The following is a 22615-nucleotide window of genomic DNA, read 5'->3' on the forward strand; positions in this document are numbered from 1 at the left end:
CTGGGCTCCTAAAACACTATTATAGGAGGTTCTTAAACTGCTTTCACTGAAAAGCACTGACTACTTACATGAGCCCAGAAATTAACTACTTGCAGGAGGAAAACTTGGCATCTCTGCCTTAATTTTGTATTTCTTTCTCTAAGCTATTCACTCTGCAATCTTGTACAATCACCTTTGATTCCAGGAAGGTCAGAACAGATAGCATGATTTTATTATTATTATTATTATTATTATTATCATCATATTATTGTCACACTAGGGTACATTGTAACATATCCAAAATGTTAAACTATCTTAGCTAGATTCAACCCCTCCATCATTTTTCTTTATTAACTCCTCAACCCTTTCTTAGAATAGTTTCAATAGGTCACATTTTTCTCTTTTATACATGAGTACACCATATTTCAACCATATTTACCCTCCTACACCCTTTCCTTACATCCTCCTCACTCACTGGTACCAACCCTGGATAACATCTTTATGACAATGGATGAAAGAAACTGCCTTGAACATTGCTAAGCCTCCTCAGGATAGACCACCTGCCAAACAAAAAGAACTCTAGATAATGACTTCTCTAGAACCTCTGAAGAATAAGACCACACCTGTGATTAGGCATGGATCTTTCTTATTTTTGCACTTCAACCATCATTGTTGCTTTCTACCATCATTTGGTAAGGCAGAGAAAGAGCAGTATGACTAAAAGTCTGACCTTGGTGAGGTCTCTCTTACTGATGCACCTTGGGCCTTCTCCTTCCTTCTCCTTGTTATTTGGAGGCTCGTCTGCGCCATTTTGGATTTGTTTGAACCACCTGGGGTTTTGCTGCTTGTTTAACAAGGAATTTTGGAGCCCCAGATCAGAGGCTTTTCTGAGCACTTGGGTTCATTTGAAAACTTTGTGATAATAATTGGCAGGAAAGAATGTAAGGTACACAGACAAAGCAGAGTGTTTTTGTTGGAGATCTCTATTGTGAACTACTTAAGAATAAAAAATGCTAAGTCTACTTTGCACCTTAGGGAGAATTTTAGCTGACTAGGCTAATAAAAAAGTGAAAAAAAAACATTGTCTAAGAGTGCATTCTGCATTAATGCAATTATTTCTGTGTGTTATTGTGTGTATTTTGTGTATGTCTATTAGTCTCTGTCTAGTACTATTGGCTTAATGAAGGCTAAAATTCTGATGGCTTTGGCAATGATCCTATTGAAGACTGACCCAAAACACTTTTCTAACTTTGACATTTGCTTCAGCTATCAAGCCTCCCAAAATAATTCCTAAAAGAACAGCATTTAGCACAACTAAATTTGCTCTTGGTATTCCACAAACTATGGCCACTAAATTAATTTTTGCATGCTCTTGGCCCATCTAAGTGGGCTAAAAAGACTTATAGCATGCTAATTTAAAACATTTTTTTTTCATATGTGTGTATGTGAGTGGGATCATCTTTAGGATGAACTATTGCTTCTGTTTTCACTCCTTTCTCTCCCCCATATCATCTACTGACACTTGTAAGAAAATCGTTTTTCCAAAGTACTTCTCTCAATTAGGTCTAACTGAAATTCAGACATTAAAGACATATACTCTACCTTTGCACTGAATCAAAAAGAATTCCACGGACAATAGCACATAACTTATGTCCATACCCCAAAGATGGTTGAAGGTGGGCTGAGTGCTTTCTGTGCCTCTTCCCAAGGCATTTGTTGGACTGTGTAATAAACCTTTCTCTGTCTTTCCCCATGGTTCCTGATATGGCATATAGGGCTGAGTGGCTGAACCCTACATTTGAAAATTAAGGAGTCTAAGCCTGGGTTCCAAACCTCCAGTTTCAACACGATTTGACCAACTGTATTTACTTATATAATCCAGTTTATTTTGATGAGGTCATACACGCAAAAACAAAATTAACAAGAAAAACGAACTGAAGAAACACAAAATCTGAGGTCATCAAAAAGACCAAATATACATTAATTCAATAAGTATTATTATTGATATTTTGTTGATAAAGGAAACAAAATCTCAATTTAGTATTTTAAAAGAAACCTATGTAAATCATATTGAGGATAAAATAAAAAGTGGCACAAAACTAAAAGCAAAGAAAGAAAAGAATCATGAAAAGTAAAAGCTGTCAGATTTACAGCAATAGTGATAAGATTTCATGTGTCATGCCTTAACATAATATATCAATAAGTGTAATAGTTAACAAATATTTGTAAATAATTTACAAACATAAGATGCAATAGCATTATAACATATCAATCAAAAACTATATAGAGAGAATATAAAAAGAGTTATATCAGCATAACTATCTTAAGAATTACTTTATACAAAATAATTTTTGAAATATAAATTATAAATCTATATATCAAGATCTGAATAGATGTTAATACTAGTAAAACCAAGGAAAGTTCTAATAATTGTTTGAGAAGTTTGAGTGTGTATGTGTGTGTGTATACATACACATATAAAACGTGTATGAGTGTGGGTGCATATATATGTGTGTATGAATTCAAAAATAACATTTACAGAAGTATCAAATTTAATTGTTAATTCAAGATTTTTCTTTAACATAAAAGTCTTATATTTACATATTAGATTTTGGCAGTCATCAATATCTGAGGGTTGGCTCTTCTTTTGTAACTTCCTGCTAGGTAAAAGCAACCCCAACCCTGCTGTGATTATAGACATTAATTATTAGTGGTCACAAAACTGTCCTACAATTTCATCTACATGCTTGATGAATACCTACATTTCTATTCATTATGATATTCTGGGAAAAAAAGAAAGTAAGAGCAGGGAGACAAAAAGGAAGTCAAGATCAAAGCATATCCTTCAAAACATGTATTCTATAAACTATTTCCTGTAACCAGGCCCCTCATCCTAAATACTTTCTCAGCAGGAACTCATCAGTGGATTAACCCATTGATGAAATTAGCAACCTCATTACCCAAACAACTCTTAACGATTGGGCCTACCAGCTGGTAATCAAGCCTTCAACACATGAGTCTTTTGTGGGGACACTTCATACACAAACCAATGACAAATACTATCATCATATTAAATTATTTTATGCATTTAATTTTCTAATAGCTGCAAAATACCCAGTAAATTGAAATTCTTTATTTAACTACATTAGACTAAATATACTGTGCTGTGTCCTTATTGAAATAGAACTCGATAGTTGAGACAGGATTTTGCTGAGAATGAACTATAATGTAAACTTTACCCAACTTAAAATAAAAGTTGTGTGTGTAGAACTCACACCTCCAAGATCACTCAGTCTTTTACCAGATGTGACAGTAGAGTTTCTCAGTGAATGAGTTTATTACCTTGTCATTGAATTTTCCAGTCTTTATTCTCTACTTTGAAAATCAACAAATATAATAGCATCCCTCTAAAAATTTTAGTATCAAAAATGACATTGCATTTTATATTTCCAGCATCTTGCATTATTATATCATTCTTATAACAAAAATAAGAGAAAAAAAACAGCTAGTATTAATTTTGTCCTATCTTTCTTTAAATAACTGTGTTATATTTATACATAATGCCTTAAAAAGTGCAAAAAAGTACAAATATGACAAAATGAACACTGTAATAATATCCGGGTCAGTAAATAGAAAAGACTCCCAAATATCACTGTAAAACTACTCCTTCCTTAATTTCTATCAATGATTGATGAGTTGATTCTAACTTCCATTTTCTTTGTATTAGAATATTGAGATATTTGCTTCCATTTAAAGGTAGGATACTTTTGAGTGTTTGCAGTTTGATTGTCATTTTCAACAGCTATATGACATTTTTATTATCTTTTAATATATATAACTGTGTTCTTCACTGTATTTACTCTTGCTGAAATTGCTGTCATGTTTATGCTTACATTAAATGTGAATACAAAGTCTTCTATTTCCTATTCATTCCACTTAGGTACTACAAACTACAGTGAAGGAAGGTTCCATTTGATCCACATATATATTAAAATTTCAATATCAGTGATTGTTTTTATTTTAACAAATTAGGCAGTTTATGTGAATCACCAAAATATAGGAATTTTTTAATTATTTCTTTAGTTTTTGAAAAAGTTTAGTTTCATTGAACTTTACAAAGATAAAACATAGATCTTGAATATGGCTTTTACTACATTTTCCCTAATTTAACATTAAATATGACCCATTTGGTAAAACTGAGATAGGTTTGCTGTAATAATAACAAGCTATAAGTTTTACTCAAATTTCACTGGGTTTTACTTTAATATCCTTTTTTTAGCACTGGAGCTCGACTACAGGTTTTGTATTCGAGGCAGGCCTCAAGTCCTTTTTGACCTGCTTATTTTGGAGATAGAGGCCTGCTTTTATTTGCCTGGACTATGATCCTTCTATTTTATGCTTCCCAGTTTTGCTTGGATGACAGGCTTACACCCAGCTTCTTTATTTTTTTCTGTTGAAATGGGATATTGGGAACTGTGTTTTTACCCTGAATGGCCTTTTAATTCTACCTTCCTGATTTCAGTAAGTAGTAAGGATTTATTTCCACATAGCAAGGATTATAGGGGTGAAGCCACCAGTGCCCTGTTCTAATACACTTTTTGTGTAGTTATAAGATATAATTCATAATACTATACTGCTTTGATATTCAGGTTTCCTGAGTCTCCTTTGTCAATATATACATTATTTACTTTTTTACAATATTGAGAGTATTGAAGAAGCATTTGATGCAAATTTTGATCTTGGAAATGAGTGTAAAAAGACTGGTAGAGCCAGGTGTTTGTTTTTTGGTTTTTGTTTTTTGTTTTTGTTTTTTCCTAATTGATCTGAGAATTTAGGTCATATACTAAAGGTCAGAAGTAATGGTTTGTTTTCCAAAGATCCAAAAATGCCCTTATCTCAAAAGTTTTCCATTGCTTTAGAGTACATCCTTCCTGCCTATATTTTATCTACATTTTAGAGATAAAAGTTGTCCATCTTGTGTTTGCTTGAAGAAATCTATATGAATAGTTACTTTAGAAATGTTTAGTTTCCAAAGATTAATAAAGAATTTTACATAATTCCTATGTCAGTCTAATCATACTACTATTACACAATACCAAATATTGGGTAGGTTCGAAACAATGAAACATCATTTTTCACGTTTGTGGAGATTGATCAGTCCAGCATCAAACCAAGGACAAACTTAATGTCCATAGAGGACCTGTGTTTTGAGTAACAAAAATATTGCCTCCTCATTGTGTCATGTGGTAGAAGGGATGTGCAGCTCTCTGGGCTGTGAGATAAGGACACTAATCCCATTCATGAGAGTACTGTCCTATTAGAAGAGGATGGGACATCCTTTATATTCCCATAATTACCCTAAAAGCAGAGCCGTAGTTTTATTTTAGATATTTAAAAAACAATTTATAATATTTGGGTGTATTTATTAGTACTACTTGGTTGTCAATGTTTCCATACTGACTCAGTAGACAGTTCGGGCTTCTAATACATGGAGAATATTCTTCTTTGGTATTTTGACTATTAGCTTCGAGAACCATCCACATAGAAGTATGTTGGAAAAGCTGCCATTGTGCCCAGGAAAATCACATCTACAAAGAGTGGCTGTGAGAAGTACTTAAATGCTTCTGATGAAAAAACGATTCCTCACTCAGGCCCTTGAAGTAACTAAAAACAAAAGAAAAGCTCCACATCTCTGTTTCCATTTTGTACCCATTGTCCTTTGTTCTGAGTCATTTTCTCCTGCAGCTATCTTGGAATAAAGGAAGGACAACACTGAGTGATAACATGTTTGTGAGGAGGGAGAGAAACTAGTAAGAAACAATGGAGACTTGCAGGACAAACCACTCCCCAAATGAGGAAAATTACATATAATCCTGAGAAGGCATCCTGGTACAGGAATAATTATCTCCTGAGAACCATATTATTTCCCTTTAATGATGACAATAATAACAAATTGGAAATAGAGAAAACCAGAACTGATAAAACCATCAATCAGGGTATACCTCTAAGTAGCACTATTTAATTATGTATACTTTTTTCACCATGCCCTAATTCTTTGTCTACTTAAAGCTAAAGTTCATGTCTATATCCTGAAGATGACTGAAGATGTGCTGATGTTTACTTTGCCTCTGCTCATGATGTATCCTGGTCTGTGCAATAATCTTTTTCTGTCCTGCACCATATCTCTTTATTTCTCATACAGTGAGCAGCAAAGCCTAACAAGTGGAAGCCCAGGAGTTTGGGTCTGGGTATTTGAAAACTTTGGTTTCAATATCAGGAAGACAGCTGTTGGAGGTGACCTCTATTACCTAGGAAACTTTTATCCACAAATCAAGACAACTTTTATTCACCATCCTTCAAGTCTCATGTTTTATGTACACGAACTCCTGAGTATACACACATAATTAAACATAGTTATTTCCTAGAAACCTGACTTACATCAACATAATTCATATACCAACCAAGGAACCAAGGAGTGTGGAGAGAAGCCATTTCCTGTCCCCTGAAACAGAAATAGAAAATATATGTGTATGAGAAATAAATCATCCATGAAACACATTTATGATTATTTCTGGATCTACTTGTCAATATGTCTGTGGATGCTGTCAACTGAAGTTCTTTGCAGAAGCCACATCTAATATTGAAGAACCTGCAAATTGTCTTGTAAGAGTAAACTGTTGAAAACCACTGAGGCCTTACCTCTGCCCATGAATTAACTAAAAACAGGAAAAAATCTTGCTGCTCTGCCTGTACTTTGTATTTGTTTTTTGTTCTGAGTCATTCTCTCTTACAGCCACCTTGAATCAAGAAAGGACAGGAATGATCCATAAGATTTTCATGACAAGGGACTAAAACTATTCCTAAGGAACAGCGGACACTTGCAGGACAGACCATCCCTCCAAATGAGGACAATTACATGTAATGATGAGGCTGTACCCTGAGTAGGAGGAATCATATCTTGGGAACCATATTGCTCTCCTCAAGTAATGAAAACATCAACAACTTCTCTGGAAGCCTTGGAGAACAAGGACTGAGATAATGGTCAGCCAGGTCCCATTCCAGGTTCCACTGGAACACACCTGTAACTGGGACTGTTTAATGATGTATACCTTTTGTCTCCTTCTCTAATTCTTAGTCTTTTTTAAGGTTAAATCAATGTCTGTGCCCTAAAGATGGTTAAAGATGAGCTGAGTGCTTACTTTGCTTCTTCCTATGGCTTGTCCAGAGCCCTGTAATAAATCTCCTTTCTCAGCCCTTCACCATGCATGACTCTTTAGTGTATAGAGGAAAGTGACTGAACCTGACATTTGTAGGTCCAGGAGTTTGGGCTTGTGGTCCAGGAGTTTGGGCTTGTGGTCCAAAACTTAGGTTTTAGTTTGACCTCTACTGACTAGAACATTGTGATTCTGGATGTTTCAGATCTACACACAGTTATGTTAGGCTATCTTTAATCCCGTGTAATAGCCTTTTGCTAATAACAAATCCTGTTTTTTTTTTTCTTTTTTCTTTTTTTCCTTTCGTTAATGGGGCTTGAACACAGTGCTTACAGAACCACTCCACCAACCCTTTTTTGTGATCAGTTTTTTAGAGATTTGCCCAGGCTGCCTTGGAGCCATGATCCTTAAGATCTCTGACTCCTGAGTAGCTAGGATTACAGGCTTCAGCTACCAACTCCAGGCAACTAGATAAAATTCTTTAAAAAAAATAGCTAAATTTGACAGAGTGTAACCTCCATCAACCTTAAAATTGTTACAATGTCTAAAACCCATACAGGAGATTTCTCTGCCTTGCTACATCCCACCTACCTGATAGTCCCACCAATGTAACTGGTAAAAGTAATGGCTCATGACTTTCCTTTGTTCTGAGACTAGCAAAGTGATCTTATAACCTCTTCCAGGATAGAACATGTTATTCATGGTTAATATGAACATTTGTTTCAGGATCATGCTCAGAATAAACTATTTCCTTATTCTCTTTAAAGCAGAGCTGTTACTTTATGTTGACCACGTAAATAAGATGCATGTGTGTATACATACACACACTACTAACATTAATAAATACTTTTAAACCTACAGAATGTAGTTATAATGATTATTTTAAGATATTTGTAAATTATAATGTGTTATTGTAGAGTTATTTTCACCCAAAAGTGAATAGTCTCATGCTTTATGTTTTCCTGATTCTTTGTATACATGATAATCTTTGGATGCAAGACATTGTGAATTTTGCCTTGATATTTGTGAGCTATTTTTATATTCTGAATTTTTAGGGAGATTGAACTAAGTTACTTTGAAACAGTCTGAACTTCTTTCCTTTTTTATGACTCTTTTGCAAAATAAGTGCAGTCCTAATTCTAGGACTTTTTATTCTCCACTGCTTTAATAAGACCTTTTAGAGTGCTCTACTCAGTATCCCATGGATTATGAGATATTCCAGCCTGGCTGGTGAGAATAGGTAAAATACTGTTGAGCACTGAACACTGTGGTTCTAATGCTTTCAGTTAGTAGTTCCCAAAAATACCTGGGGTAAATAATAAGAGAAAACAACCTATGCATTAATGATTGTAACACAATGGCATAGATAAATGGCTTCAAGAAGACATGGAGACAGTCTCTGCATAAACAACTTGTTTGTTCCATGTTGATGAGCTTCTCTTTCCTGTTTAATATAGTCAACTTTAGCCTTGACACCCTGCATCCCTGCTGAGGCACATCATGTTGGCAATTCTACCCCCTGCATCCAAACTCAGGGGAAACAACACAAGTTTTCAATAGGCTAATCAAATCCACTTCCATGCTCTCTAGGAGGGCAAATTAAGTTGATTATTTTCATTGCTCAAATGCAAATGCTGTTGCACTAAAAATTCAAGATACACAATGCTTAGGTTGTATCCAGTCAGCATTTTAATAGACTCTTATAGAAAAACCCACATGATAATTTGAAGTTTACACATAATTATAGAGAACTGTATCCTTAAATCGCAGTGTGGAGCTATTGAGCACACTGGGAAAAAAAACTTAGGTAACCATAGATAACTTTATTTTTGTAATGTATTGAATAGTTTAAAAGGAGTTTTATATTATTTCTGACGATTTTATGAGTATATAAAGTGGAAGAGTAAATCAAAACTCTTCTTGGCAAAAAGTGTTTTAAAAGTGGACCTACAACGAAGATGATAACAATAATAACCTTGGGACTTGAGTGTAAAAACTGGACTGTGGGGAGACAGTTAGAGGGGAGAAAGGAGAAGGTACTCGGGATGAAAAGAATCAAAGTATATTAAATAAATATATGTATATGAATATAGCATGATGAAAACCTCTGAGCACTATTTAAAGAAGGAGGTGAAGAAGAAGGAGAATTAAGGGAATATAACTAATAATATAATAGAGGGAGTGAACTTGCTCAAAGCACAGTCCAAATCTATAGCATTATCAAAATGAAACCTCCTTGTACTATTAATGTATTGTTATAAAAATAGTAAAAATAATGGAAATATGACCTTTGTCTGCATGTCTTTAATAAAGTAAAGGATACTTATTTATGTAATATAAGGCCAACATTTCAAGTCATACATATCAAGTCATCATGCATTATAATCGCAAGTCTCAGAATCTTTATACTAGAAGTACAAACCTTTGAAATGAGAAGAGTTAATCATGCAAAGAGGTATAGTATAAAACTCAGAGATTAATGCAATGTGCCATAATTAAAAGTTTCATTTGTAATACCTCCAACACAAAGAAAAATAATATTCTCTGAATTACATTTCACCCAGTATGTGAGGTTTCCTGCAAAACTGTGTGAACACAGTTATTAATGGCTTCCTTGCTATCATATAAACTGTGTCCTTGGTAAGAGAAAATTGCTTAGACAGCTAAAATGTGATTATGAGACAATGGGGACTATGGTGTAATAGAGGCTGCTTTGGAATTGTCCTTCTGCTTCCTTCCTTTTGCCCTTCCACTTCTATCTAATCTTTTTGCTACAGAGAAGCCCCATTGTTATGGTTTGACTATGAAATGTCACCCAGAGGCACTTGTACGAGGGGCTTGGTTCTAGCATTGATGGACTTTTGGGTAGCAATTGAATCTTAAGGACAGGATTCTGACCTAATCAATGAATTAATCCTTTGATGGATTCATAATACGATGACATTATTGGAAAGTGGTAAAAAGTACATGATGAGGCTTAGCTGTGGAAAACAGGTCACAGGAGGAATGCCCTTGAAAGATGTATCTTGTCTCCTACCACTTCTCCTCTCTGATTTCCTGGTCAAAATTGGTAAACATACTTGTCCTCCAAGTTTTACTTCCATGTTGTTTTCTCTCACCTCAGATTCAAAGCCTCTATGTCTCTCTTATGCCCTGATGCTTACAAGATGCAAACTTGACTTTTCTAGAACTAGGCTTCTGGCTCTATATCCTTGTAAAACACCTGCAAATCACTTCCCATATCAACAAGGAGGAAGCCTGATGGGAACTGATAAGACGAAAGTCTTGTATGTCTAGATCCTTCTCAAAATTAACTTTTCTCTGGAATGTATGCACATTATTTATGGTTCGTTACACCTGGCTGCAAATGAAAAAACAAATTCTAATCTAGTCAAGTTAAGGTGGGTGACTTTGAGTAGGAGTTGTTTCTTGCCCATTTTCAGGTCATTATAATCTCATTGTACTTTTACATTTCTCCATCTCCTCAAGGACTTTTCTTATGTGGTCATGGGTAATCATGTGGAGAATTACTCTTGAACTTAGAATTATTTCACAATTTTCATATCAGTCTCTCCCTGTAGGCTCATTTTCAGGAGGGACTTGATCCCTTAAACTTCAGTAAAACCTATTATGTGGTAGAAGTGATCATTCTCCTGAACTTCTTTTTCTGAGAAGATGCACTTTCACCTCAGAAAGTGCCTTTTCTATTCTAACAAACTTTACTTTTTATTACTCTGCTTCATGTCTTGCAAGAAATCTTCTCTCACTGGATGCTACAATGGAGATAGTTATGTTGACCTGGTAACATCTGGACTCAAAAAATACTGTTACTTGGAGAAACTTTGATCTTTAGTTTTAGTTTAGTGTACTTCAGGCTTATATTTGCTTCCTAAAATAATAAACAAATAAAGAATATGAACAAGTCCAATTATTTCCTGAAAGAATATCATTTGCCAAAGTATCACTTGCTATGGTTGCAATCTTAAATATTCCACAAATGCCAAAGTGTTAAAGTCTTCATGCCTGGCCTATGGTGCTAAGGGGAGATGGTGAACCTTTAAGAGTTGGGACCTAATTGAAAGAAATTACATCACTTGGGGGATGCCCTTGAAGGAGATACTGGGTTCTTAAGACCTTCCTCTTTCTCTCTTTTCTTGCAGACCTCTATCTGTTAATCAACTTTGATCCTCCATGCACCCCCCCCACTCCATGATGTGCTGTTTCACCACAGTCCAAAATGCAATGAACCAAGTGACCAGTCTGAAATCTCTGAGACCAAATGCTAAAATTCTTCTTTTCAAGTTGATTATTGCAGGGATTTGGTTACATGAAAATGATGTAGGGAAGAAAAAAATAATAAATTTTCTTCACTGGCTAAATGGTCCACGGCTGAGATGCTTACAAAAATCAGATTAGTAAGAGAAAGCATGGCTGCCTTGAAAGAACAGTACAATACTGTTCTAGTCTTGTGAACCGTCTTCCCCTAGGAAGAAAGCCTAGCCAAGTAGTCTTCACTACAATGACTCCCAAGGTTGCAGGAACTCCAGGGTCTGTGCATCTGGGGAAAGCCAGTTCTCAAATTCCTGCTGCATAACTAGCAGACACCCAGTCCACAGTTCTCACATCCAAGGTGACCAAGGAGGTAGAGGGCCTTTCTAGCATCTATTGTTTTAATTGCTATCACCATTGCATAATCTAATATCTTCTATTAAAATGTATACATCAAATATGTCCACTTTTTTCTCACAAACTTACCAGTAACCTACATATTATCCACTTCTTTTATTTCAGTATGTGGTATAATATATCAATGTTAATCTCCACAATTGTGCCTTTTGTTACATCTCAAAAAAGACACCACTAGTAGGTGGAAAAGTAAAATTGTGTTTAGACCTTATCTATCTCCTTCATTGTCTGTTACTGTCTGTGTCTCTTTTCTTGTTTATTGGAATGTAAGGAATTTAGAACACTGTTTAAAAAATCTTACATTTGTATTAAAAAATTCCTACAGGATATTTAGTGGTATTTTATTCTCCATCCTTGAAACTATCACTCACAATCTTTATAGTGTCTGATAATTTGCCTTTCATATAAATATCATTATATACATTATTGTATTTATTATTGAGGGATGGAGGTATAAATAGATTTAAAAAATAAAGTACAAATCATAACATATTTTTATATTATTTCAATCAATAACTGTTTAAAATACCCTTCAAAGAGTTTTGTTATATTCTCTGGACTCTTAGGGTATCTAAGTTCAACACTCTCAGGAAAAAGATGTGGCTACTATTGGAAGAAATGAATAATTAAAGAGTACTCATAGGAAGTCAGCTGTGTGTGTACAGGACTCATGAGAAAATTCAAATGGCATTACAAATTACCCTACAAATTTGTGAAACAAAAATTGCCAAAATAACATGAATCAGGAAAATTCAAAGGTAATGTTTGTTCAAAAATGATTTTCCTCAACTGAATATGAACTTACAGCTTCAAAAGTTTGAAAATAAGACTGGTACCAATTTTCAAAGATTACAAAAATGCTAATTAAATCACTTAAACTCTAACAGCAGCATGCAACAATCTACTTATTGTATATTTTCTCACAAGATGGGTACATGGAATTTTAAATTTTGACTTTCATGAAATTCTGCATTTATTTAGATTAGTATACTGCTTTAATGAGTATAATATACTTTCCTAGGAAATTAAACCTACACGTTCTTTAAAAATTCACTAGGGAGGCTGGATGCCAGTGGCTCATGCTTGTAATCCTAGCTACTCGGGAGGGAGTGATCAGGAGGACCCCAGTTCAAAGCCAGCCTGGGCAAGTAATTCAGGAGACCCTATCTTGAATAAAACCATCACACAAAAAAAGGCTGGTACAGTGGCTCAAGGCTTAGGCCCTGAGTTCAAGCCCCAGTACAGAGAAAGAAAAAAATCACTAAGGAGCATTGTCTTTTTAGGATGGCAGATCTTAGTTTTGTGTAGGTCTCACTGAAGTAGTGGCATGTGTCTCAATGGTCAAACTCTGGTTCCCTGCTGCCATGATAAATGAGTATGAAGCTATTTCCCTGGTGAAAGCTCTAGGATTTACATTTCATTATAATGCATGGAGTTGGTGTTCCATTAACAAAAGCAAAAACTAAATGCTTCTACCTATTTAGTACTCCTTTTGTTAAGACTCTCAAGAGGAATCAAGACACTTCAATTTACAACTTTTGGTAACTATGTAAGTACAGATAGGTTACCAAATGGTTTTTATAACAAACAATCATCAATATTAGTATGTTTGTAAAAGATTCAAACTATTATTGGGTTTTTATGCAAATAAATAAAATTGAAGTTAATGTTTTTCAGACCTGGCACTGTGATTTGTGCCAATAATCCCACCTATGCAGAGGGCAGAGATCAGGAGGATTGTGATTTTCAGCTAGCCAGAGCAAAATGTTAGGAAGATCCCATCTCTGCAAAGGTCCTGGATGTGGTGGGGTGCACCTGTTGTCCCAGCTATGTGATAGGCATAGACAGAAACACTGTAGCCCAGGCTGGCCCCAGGACACAAACAAGAGATCTTATTTTTAAAATACCCTAGAACAAAAAAGGCTGAAATTGTGGCTCAAACGCAGAGCACTTGCCTAGCAAGCTCAAGGTCCTGAGTTTAAAACCCCAGTACCCCTGCAAAAAAAAAGAACATTTTTTTGACTTCAATATAATTTACTTACTTCTCACTGATTTTAGACACTGAAAATTTTTTAAATAATGAAATTTATTTGCTGAAGTTAGAAACAAAATATTTATTCCCAAATAAGATTTCATTCCTATGGTCATTTAACCTTCCTAACTATCTTTCCAAATTTCAAGTTTTGACTAGTTACTCATGTACTTCACTAAGCATGAATTAAACTTTTTATTTCCTTTTAAAACAGGTTCTCAGTATATTGTCCAGGCTGGCCTTGATTTTGAAATGTACCACCAGACTGACCTCCAATTCTTGATATTTTTGCCTTAGCCTCCAAAATGTCACGATTATAGAACCTCACGTCTGACTAATCCATTTTCTTGTTTTTATAGATGTGCGTATTGGTTTAGTAAATGTACTTCACTTGTAGTGTATAATGAGAAGAAAGATACTGTATGGTTTTTGATTACCTGGAATTGAATGTTTCCAAATGCAAATGCTGAAATCATTTCTTCTTTAGAAAAATCATGAAACTCAATATTTTTGAAGATTTTTTTATTGCTATAGATTAGTTGTACAAAATGGTTTTATTGTGATTGTTAGGAAAACGCCGCACACCACACACGAAGGAGGCTCACGAGAGTTATCTCATGTCCAAAAGTTTAATAAGCAGGCTGGCTGGCCAAGAGAAAATGGTGCAGAGGCTTCTCCCTGCCGGTCTGATCTTAAGTAGCATTTGGGAGAAAGCAAGGGCAAGGGATGGTTTTTGATCTGCAAAGGATGAGACCAGCTTCAGGAGCAAGGTCTAGGGGCGGGCAAAGGGAGGTGATGGGAGATAGGGGACAGTGGGCCTTGACCTGCAAGGGATGAGACCAGCTGCGCCTTAGGATGCAGAAGGGGCAGTCCTTATCAGTGAAGAGGTGCACATGTTGTACTTTGACCACATGTTCTATAATACTTCCTTTACCCTTTTGCTTTTGTACTTTATCCAAAGCAGGCTATTTCTTCCTATGCTAATGTAGTAAAAAATATTCATTTACTTGTTGTTCCTCTCCCTGAAGTCGCTTTCTGCATACATTGAAGAATTGATACTAGATAAAATACCCTATGCAAAACCAAGTTAGCTTTAACAAATAGTAAGGCCAGATATAATGGGTCGAGAATGTAACCTAGCTCCTCAGGGGGGCAGAGATTGGGAAGACTGTAGTTTCATGCCAGCCCTGAGGAAACAATGGTGAGACCCCATCTCAACCAATGAATGGCCACTGTAGCATTGCCTGTCATCCTAGCTACAAAAGGAAGCACAAATAGGTGGACTGCAGTCTAGACATTTCCTACAAAAAGCAAAACCCTATCCCAAAATTAACCACAGCACAAGAAGGACTTGCAAAATGGATCATGTGGTAAATTGCTTATGTAACAAGCTTGAGGCCATGACTACTGCCAAAACATAAATAATAAAACTTTCATTAGTTACTCTTATGTGTAATCAACTCAATTTAATCAAGAAATAATAGCATGTATATTTGAAGATGATAAATAAGTGATAAATATCAAATAAATTAACACAAAAATGATGAGCTTGCCTATTTAAAAATAATTTCCCAAGACATGTGAAAGTGTTATTGGTAATTAAGTCTTATTTTGTGATTTTTTTGGGGAATCTGTGGGTTATTTGAATAGCCATATTCAGTTCTGTCATGCCATAAGATTCAATTTAACTTCATTTCTGATGTTTACTGAAATATAACACCTGGTAATACCCAAATAGTTGTTATGCCATAATGTTTATGGAATGTTGATAAGAAAAATAAATGTAAATGTTCACTGTAGTAGCAATTTATTTTTTGAATAGTTTAGAATATTTTTAGATGATTTGATTGAATTCCAGGATGCATGGGAAGCCCAAGGATATGGAAGGGATGTTATATAGCCCACTAAATGTTTCTCTCCTTCAACTTTTTTTTTTTTTTTTGGCTCTACCACTTGAGCCACACTCCAGCCCCTTCTTTTGACTCTTGTAGCTACTAAATATTTAATTTATTATTTCAGAAATAGCACAAAAATGTTAGTAAAGGAGAAAATGTCCTTTGGAATAAGTTCATTTTGTTTTTGTCTTGAAATAATCTCTTTCTTTACCACTAAAGAACCCCTAGTGAGATTATTTATTTTTAATATTACTGCAGGTTAAAAAGTATAGCAGCAATAACATTACCCATAGAAAACATTGGGGAAAAATATTTTTGAATGAAATGAAGGTTATACAATGCAGTGACCATCAGGACTGAGACCTATTTCTAATTTGCTCGTGTCTACTAGACCAGTTTCTTGGCTTGCCTATGCTGAAGAGCTAACACTTGTTGTCCTGACCTCTTCTACTCCTTAATTCCTTACTTTTCTGTCACTGTATTTGACATCCACATGTCACTAGATTGCTGTTGCATGTTTTCTAAGCAGAATTTGAGACACCCTGCCATTTTTACGCTTTTTGTGAGTGGAACATGCTAGGAGACTGAGTAAACCAAATCTCAGGACAGTGCTTTTAACTCATGACTAAGTGTGCTGTATCTATCAAAAATTCTGGTCTCATGTGTATATTTATTAAAGTGTAAAGAATTGAGGATTCTCAGTATGTATGAACGTGCACACTAGAAGTGAATGCATGGGTGTTCTGCTAGTGGGACACTGAGAAATACACATTTTTGTGTGTGAAATTATAAAAATAAGTAAAATAAGCCACAGTTTAATCATTCTTAAGAATACTACAAAATAGTCTTAGCTTTACAATTAAGTCATTAACATCTTCCAAACATTTGAAATGCACAGAATAATAATTTGGGATGGCCAAAATTATAAAAATGAAAGAAATGTTTAATGCCCAAAAATTTATCTTTATTTTAAATGGAGAAAATATAATATCCTAATATCTGTTATTATTTGTGGGATAGTCTTATTTACAGAAAACCATGTAAAATATTGTTCATTCAGATTTTTAAAATGATTTCTATCTGAAATTAGAAAGATACTGTACACATTGTTGATGGTCAAAAATTTTACTTACCACTATTAATTTTTTAGAATCAGTCCCCAAAATTTGGATGAAATTTATTGTAATAAATTGGCTGAAGCTAAGAATTCACTATTAGCTCCTTTGTGCACTAATCACACTTTGAATCACTTATTCATTATGATCATTGACAGTCATAAACTTCAAAGTTCAATGATCATGGTAACAGTGCATTTTCTACGCAGTTATTCCTGACAGCAAACTTGGAACTGCCTTGCCTTCTTCTTTCCCCCTGTTAAGCCTAAATGGTATTTTATAAAAATGAATGGTTAGGATAGGGACTTGGCCAACAAAACATAAGTTCAGCAAAGAAAAACAAAATTAGTAATCCTGAGAAAGAATTCCAAGTATAACAAAAATAGATTTACAGAGGAAATAGCATGCTGTTCTAGTGCGCATGCCACCACCTTCCAGAGACTATAAATATACACAAGAGGAACTTAGGCAAAGGGAACTTGTTTAAAAAGATGAGAAATATTATTGTGACAAAATGAACAGAAATGCTCCGGAAGAAGTGATATCAAATGTCCACATTAAAGGCATCGTCAAAGTGAACAATATCTCATAGGTTACCCAATGAAAAGAAAAGGCGAAGATGGCTCAAATTACTCTGGTATCTGTTCTTAAATATATACATATGTCTTTAATAAAGCAATAAAACACTTCAATTCTCAATATTTTTAAAAAATTTAGTCACTCTAAGAGAACAGATAAATGGTTGAAATTATTTTACCAAATTTCTCAAATAGCAACAAATTTGATTTTGTGTCCCTTCTTTTCATGACATGCAGAGCGAGAAACTGAGTATCAAGTAAAACAAGGGATTTATACTATATAAGAAGATATACTGTAGGCTATGTGCAAATATTATTATAATATTTTATATAAGTGAATCTAGAATCCAAGGATTTTGGTAAAAACAGAGGATTTTAAACCAAATCCCTAAGCAAGGGCAAACTTGATTAAAATTCAGGCTGTAATAGTGTTCCTAGAGTAATTCCTTCATGTTATTTATCTTTCAAGCTCTAAATAGATCAGGATCTAATGCAATGTTGATTAAAATTTTCCCTGGATTTCTGGTAGTTGATAGAATTATTAATTAGAGGTCAAAGTTGAAGAAAATAGTTATTGATTTCTCCACATTGTAAAGAAAGCCAGAATAACTGGGACAGGTATTTACTAAGGGGTTTTCAAAAGATGGGAAAAAAAGATGTTGCTAACGAATACTGTGTCAATACCCTACTAATTTCTAGCATATATAAACTGAGCATAAATAAACACATATAATTGATTAGAGAGAAGTAAACACAGCTATTGGACTCAAGGGGTCTTTTTTGTTCTAGAGGAACTGATGAGGCTTTTCGGAACCTCACATAGAGGGAAAAGTTTTGTATTCTTTCCTTTCTCAGTCAAAGAGAAGCTTAGAAAAATCAGTATTTTAAAGAAGATGAGGCTAATACCCTGTTTCCTGTTGCATTTGAAATGGGATCCACAATGTGGGGGAATATGGTACTCAGGAGGTTTTGACAGATAAAGCTGGGTTTTGAGGAAAGATTTTTAACAGTCTGGTGCCTGCTTCTCCCCAAATCCAAAGTCCTAAGCAGTAGCCCACTTGCTTCTGTCTTGGTGTGGGTTCTGGAACCTTGAATGGATCAGCAACCCATATCTCCAACACTTGGACTCTATCCCTACCATAGTCATTCTCCTCAGTTCACCTGGGCACAGCACCCTAAGTCAGACCCAGGATGTCTTTTTTCAGGAACTTTGACTCAGGTCACTTGGTCTTACATGCAGGATTCTGTGTGGAAAGTTTATCACTCAGGTTGATCTGTGACACCCCTCTCTGGGCTATCATGATCCTCAAACAAATTTATATCACCTTACAAGGTATGTATAGTACTTCCTCTACATTTTTTGTGTGTGTGTGTTTTGGGGGTACTGATAGCATTTTGAAGGTATGGCAATCAGGTAAGTGAATGCTGAGTCTTGTCATGCTTCATGTTGCACATCTTAGGTAAGAGGTCACTTTCATATATTTTTGGGGTACTTATATTGCTTTCAGGGAACTATTCATTCATGAGTTTGCCCTCTTTTGCAGACATGTGTCTCTTTTCCTTATGTTTATTTCTAACTGCTACTTATCTTTTTGATATAATTAGACTTAATCTGTAGATGTGATATTTTATAGAGTATGAAATTTAAGTGTTTACTTTTTTCATTATTTTTTAACCAGAGAAGTATTTATCATATAGACACATTATTTATCTTCCTATTTTTTTGGAATTCTTAGTTATACACTATTAAGTCAAATCTCTGAATATAGTTATAGCGAAACTGGAATAAAATGCAATTATAATCTGGTATTATGATAAAAGTACAGATAAAACATTATTATTATTATCATTATTATTATCAATGCTTTCACATGACTAATAACTTTTTCTAACATCAAAACTAATTTCCAGTGATATCAATTTTATATCTCTTAATAAATTGCTAAATATTGGCTGTATTTATTTCAGGTGGTTTCATTGATTTGTATATTCTTCAGTTTCTAGTATGATGTCTGAATTGCTATAGTTTTCTATCATGCTTTATTATCTACTGGAAGAAAACCCTTTTGTAAATGTTGCTTTCTTTGAGGGTTACTGAGTGCATGTATTTATTTCTCACTTAGTTTACCAGATAAGCTCTAGAAATATCTTAATAGTATTCTTTCCCCAAAAGCATGTGTTTGTTTAGTTTTGTTGCTTTGACACGAAATAGTCGAAAAGGAGTTTAAAATTTATGATTACAACTTTTTTTTTTTTTTGGTGGGGCTGGTCTTTCAATCCAGGGCTTCATATTTGTCAGGCAGGTGCTCTACTGCTTGAGCCACACCTGTAGTCCATTTTGCTCTGGTTATTTTGGAGATGGAGGTCTCTCAAACTATTTGCCTGGCCTGGCCTCGAACAATGATTCTCCTTATCTCTGCTTCCCAAGTAGCTAAGATTAAGGCATGAGCCACTGGTGGCCTGGAGCAACTTATCCTTTTCTATAAGGCATGTAATGCCTAATTATTTCTTTATATTTCCATCTGTTATATATATATATATATATATATATATGTCCTTTTTGTTTCTTAAGATGCTACATAAGTGTTTTCAAACACAACAGAGCAGGCTTGCCTATAGATAGATTGTCATACATATCCTTAAAGGTGATTTGTTCTAAATAAGTTTAATTCAAATGTGTCTCTGTGAAGGAAAAGATGGCAGTGGAATCCTTTAAGTTTGTGTTCTTTAAGAAGTGGAGGGAGCTCAAAGTGCAGGAAACATGACACCAAATGTAGAAGAAGAAAGATGATAACTCAAAAACAAATTCATAGAATAACGAAAGCTACTAATGGAATTATAATAATAATCTATCCTCCAAATGTAATGTAGTAAATTGAGTTAAAATTTATATTAGCTCTACATTATATATTTTAAGAAAGTTAAAAGAAAATATCCATTCTCTATGATGGCCAACAACTTAAAATCGCTAACAGTTGTTTTTAAACAGAAGATATTATACAATAGAAGGGTCGGTTTATATGAATTATAATTTATATCTAACATCAAAATTAAGTGGTCTAGCTTTAAATTCTTACCTTCAAATTCACTGAAAGTTGTGTATTTTGACATGTCTGTGACTTAGCATCTGCTTCAACAAGAGAAAATAAAGGACAATTTGAATAAGAGAATAAAAATTACTTATTTTACACTAAAAGTTGGTTTTTGGATTATCAAGTTATAGAAAACACTTTTTTACATTTTTAATATGTACATATCTGAATATCAAATTCTTTCCATTAAATAATGGCAAGAATTATTCACTTCAACCCACTCCATGCAAATCACTGCCATATGTGGCAAACCTTGAGACCATAGAAAAAGATGAAAATGTGTTATGTTATAATCAAATCACACTATTCTGTAGAATAACACACGTTAACTTGCAAATGAAAGACAGAACAAGGAAAAATAATGGAATGGGCAACAGATTTTTGAGAGGTGATAATCAGTACTCAGCTAAATATAGTGGAGCTCATCCAGGATGAAGAAAAGTGAAAAATTATTCCAACTACTTCTGCCCACTTGAATGGTCAGCAAAAGGAAAATATTAATAGGCAGCCATGCAATGCTTTATAATTGCCTTTCTAAAATTTAGTCAGCATTAAATATGGCTTTGAATTATTTGTTAAGATGATGTTTAAGTATGTTCTCTATTTAAAAGGCACATCTTTAGAATATTTCTTTTCTTTTCTTCTCAGTGGTTCTTTTCCGTGCAGCTTTCTCGTGTAAATTGCTGGCTTCCCATTATTTGTTATTGTAACTTTTTTCCCTTCTTCCTTGCTTCTTTGTATTCTTTTATTACCTATTTCAGGAAAAAGTGAATTTTTAGTATTTTGATATTTTAGTCACACTCTTCATTTTAATTTTTCTTCTAGTCCCTCACATGTATCATGTGTATACTGGCAGCTATTAAATTTTGAAAAGTATTATAATATGAATTTATTAAGTAAATGCTTTTTTTTTTAAAGAAAACATTTTGTTTGGAGATATTTCCTCTGAAGTTGTCATCTTCTTTTCAAGGTTAGCTGATTTATTTTAGGCTGATGATTATCCTGAAAAAAATACCACAAAGTCAATGTTAGGACAAAGTTTTATTAAAAGGTATGATTCTTTCCATTCTTATTGAATAAAAGAAAACAATTTCAGATGATATTTTTCTCTTAGTGAAAAATAATTTAAAATTCATTGAAAATTAATATATTAGTAAAGTATAAATAATAAATATGTACATATATAGTTCTGATAAATTTGTTTAAATTAAAAATAAATTATACACAAAATGATAACTCTCATTTTTCTAAAATATAACTGTAAACTGCTTACTGCTTAAAATATATTGATTCTTTAAACATCACAAAACTCCTTGATTTATGCACTTATTATTATTTACCCTATTTTATGCAAATAAAAACTGCACAGAGAGGCCGAGTAACCATTGTAAGGTCATACAACAGATCACAGGCATAATTGCTCCAAAGAACATAATTTATATTGTTATAAGATTTGTCAATTTTTTAATATCTAAGGAACAAATATTCTTAATATTGGGCACATTCAGGGTGATCTCTCAAAAGATAATAATCATAATTTATATTTACTGATAATTTTCATTACTGTAATTCTTTTAATTACATTTAATGGCATTGCTTAAGTGAAATAATTTAATCTTCATTATCTGCAACATAGGCTTTATTTTTACCCCATGTTGGAGATAAGATAACTGTAACTCCATGAGATTAATCAAACTTTTTTTTTTTTGGCAGTATTGGAGTTTGAACTGAGGATATCAAAGTTGCTATGCAAGCTGCTATGCAATCACTCCACCCAACTCTTTATTTTATTATTTGATTGTTTTTAGTTATTGTTTTTATTGCCCTTTATCATTTGCCTGGTGCCATTCTTGGACCCTGATCCTCCTATATATGCTTTCTGCATAGCTGGGATTACAGGTATGCAATACCATGCCTGACTTAGTTTGTAGAGAGATGGTTTTACTAACTTTTTGCCAGGGTTTGGCCTCAAGTTTTGATTCTTGGATTTTGTAGAAGAAAAAACATAAAAGATAATAAGAGAA

The sequence above is a fragment of the Castor canadensis genome, chromosome 5, assembly GCF_047511655.1.
Source record: "Castor canadensis chromosome 5, mCasCan1.hap1v2, whole genome shotgun sequence".
Taxonomy (NCBI): domain Eukaryota; kingdom Metazoa; phylum Chordata; class Mammalia; order Rodentia; family Castoridae; genus Castor; species Castor canadensis.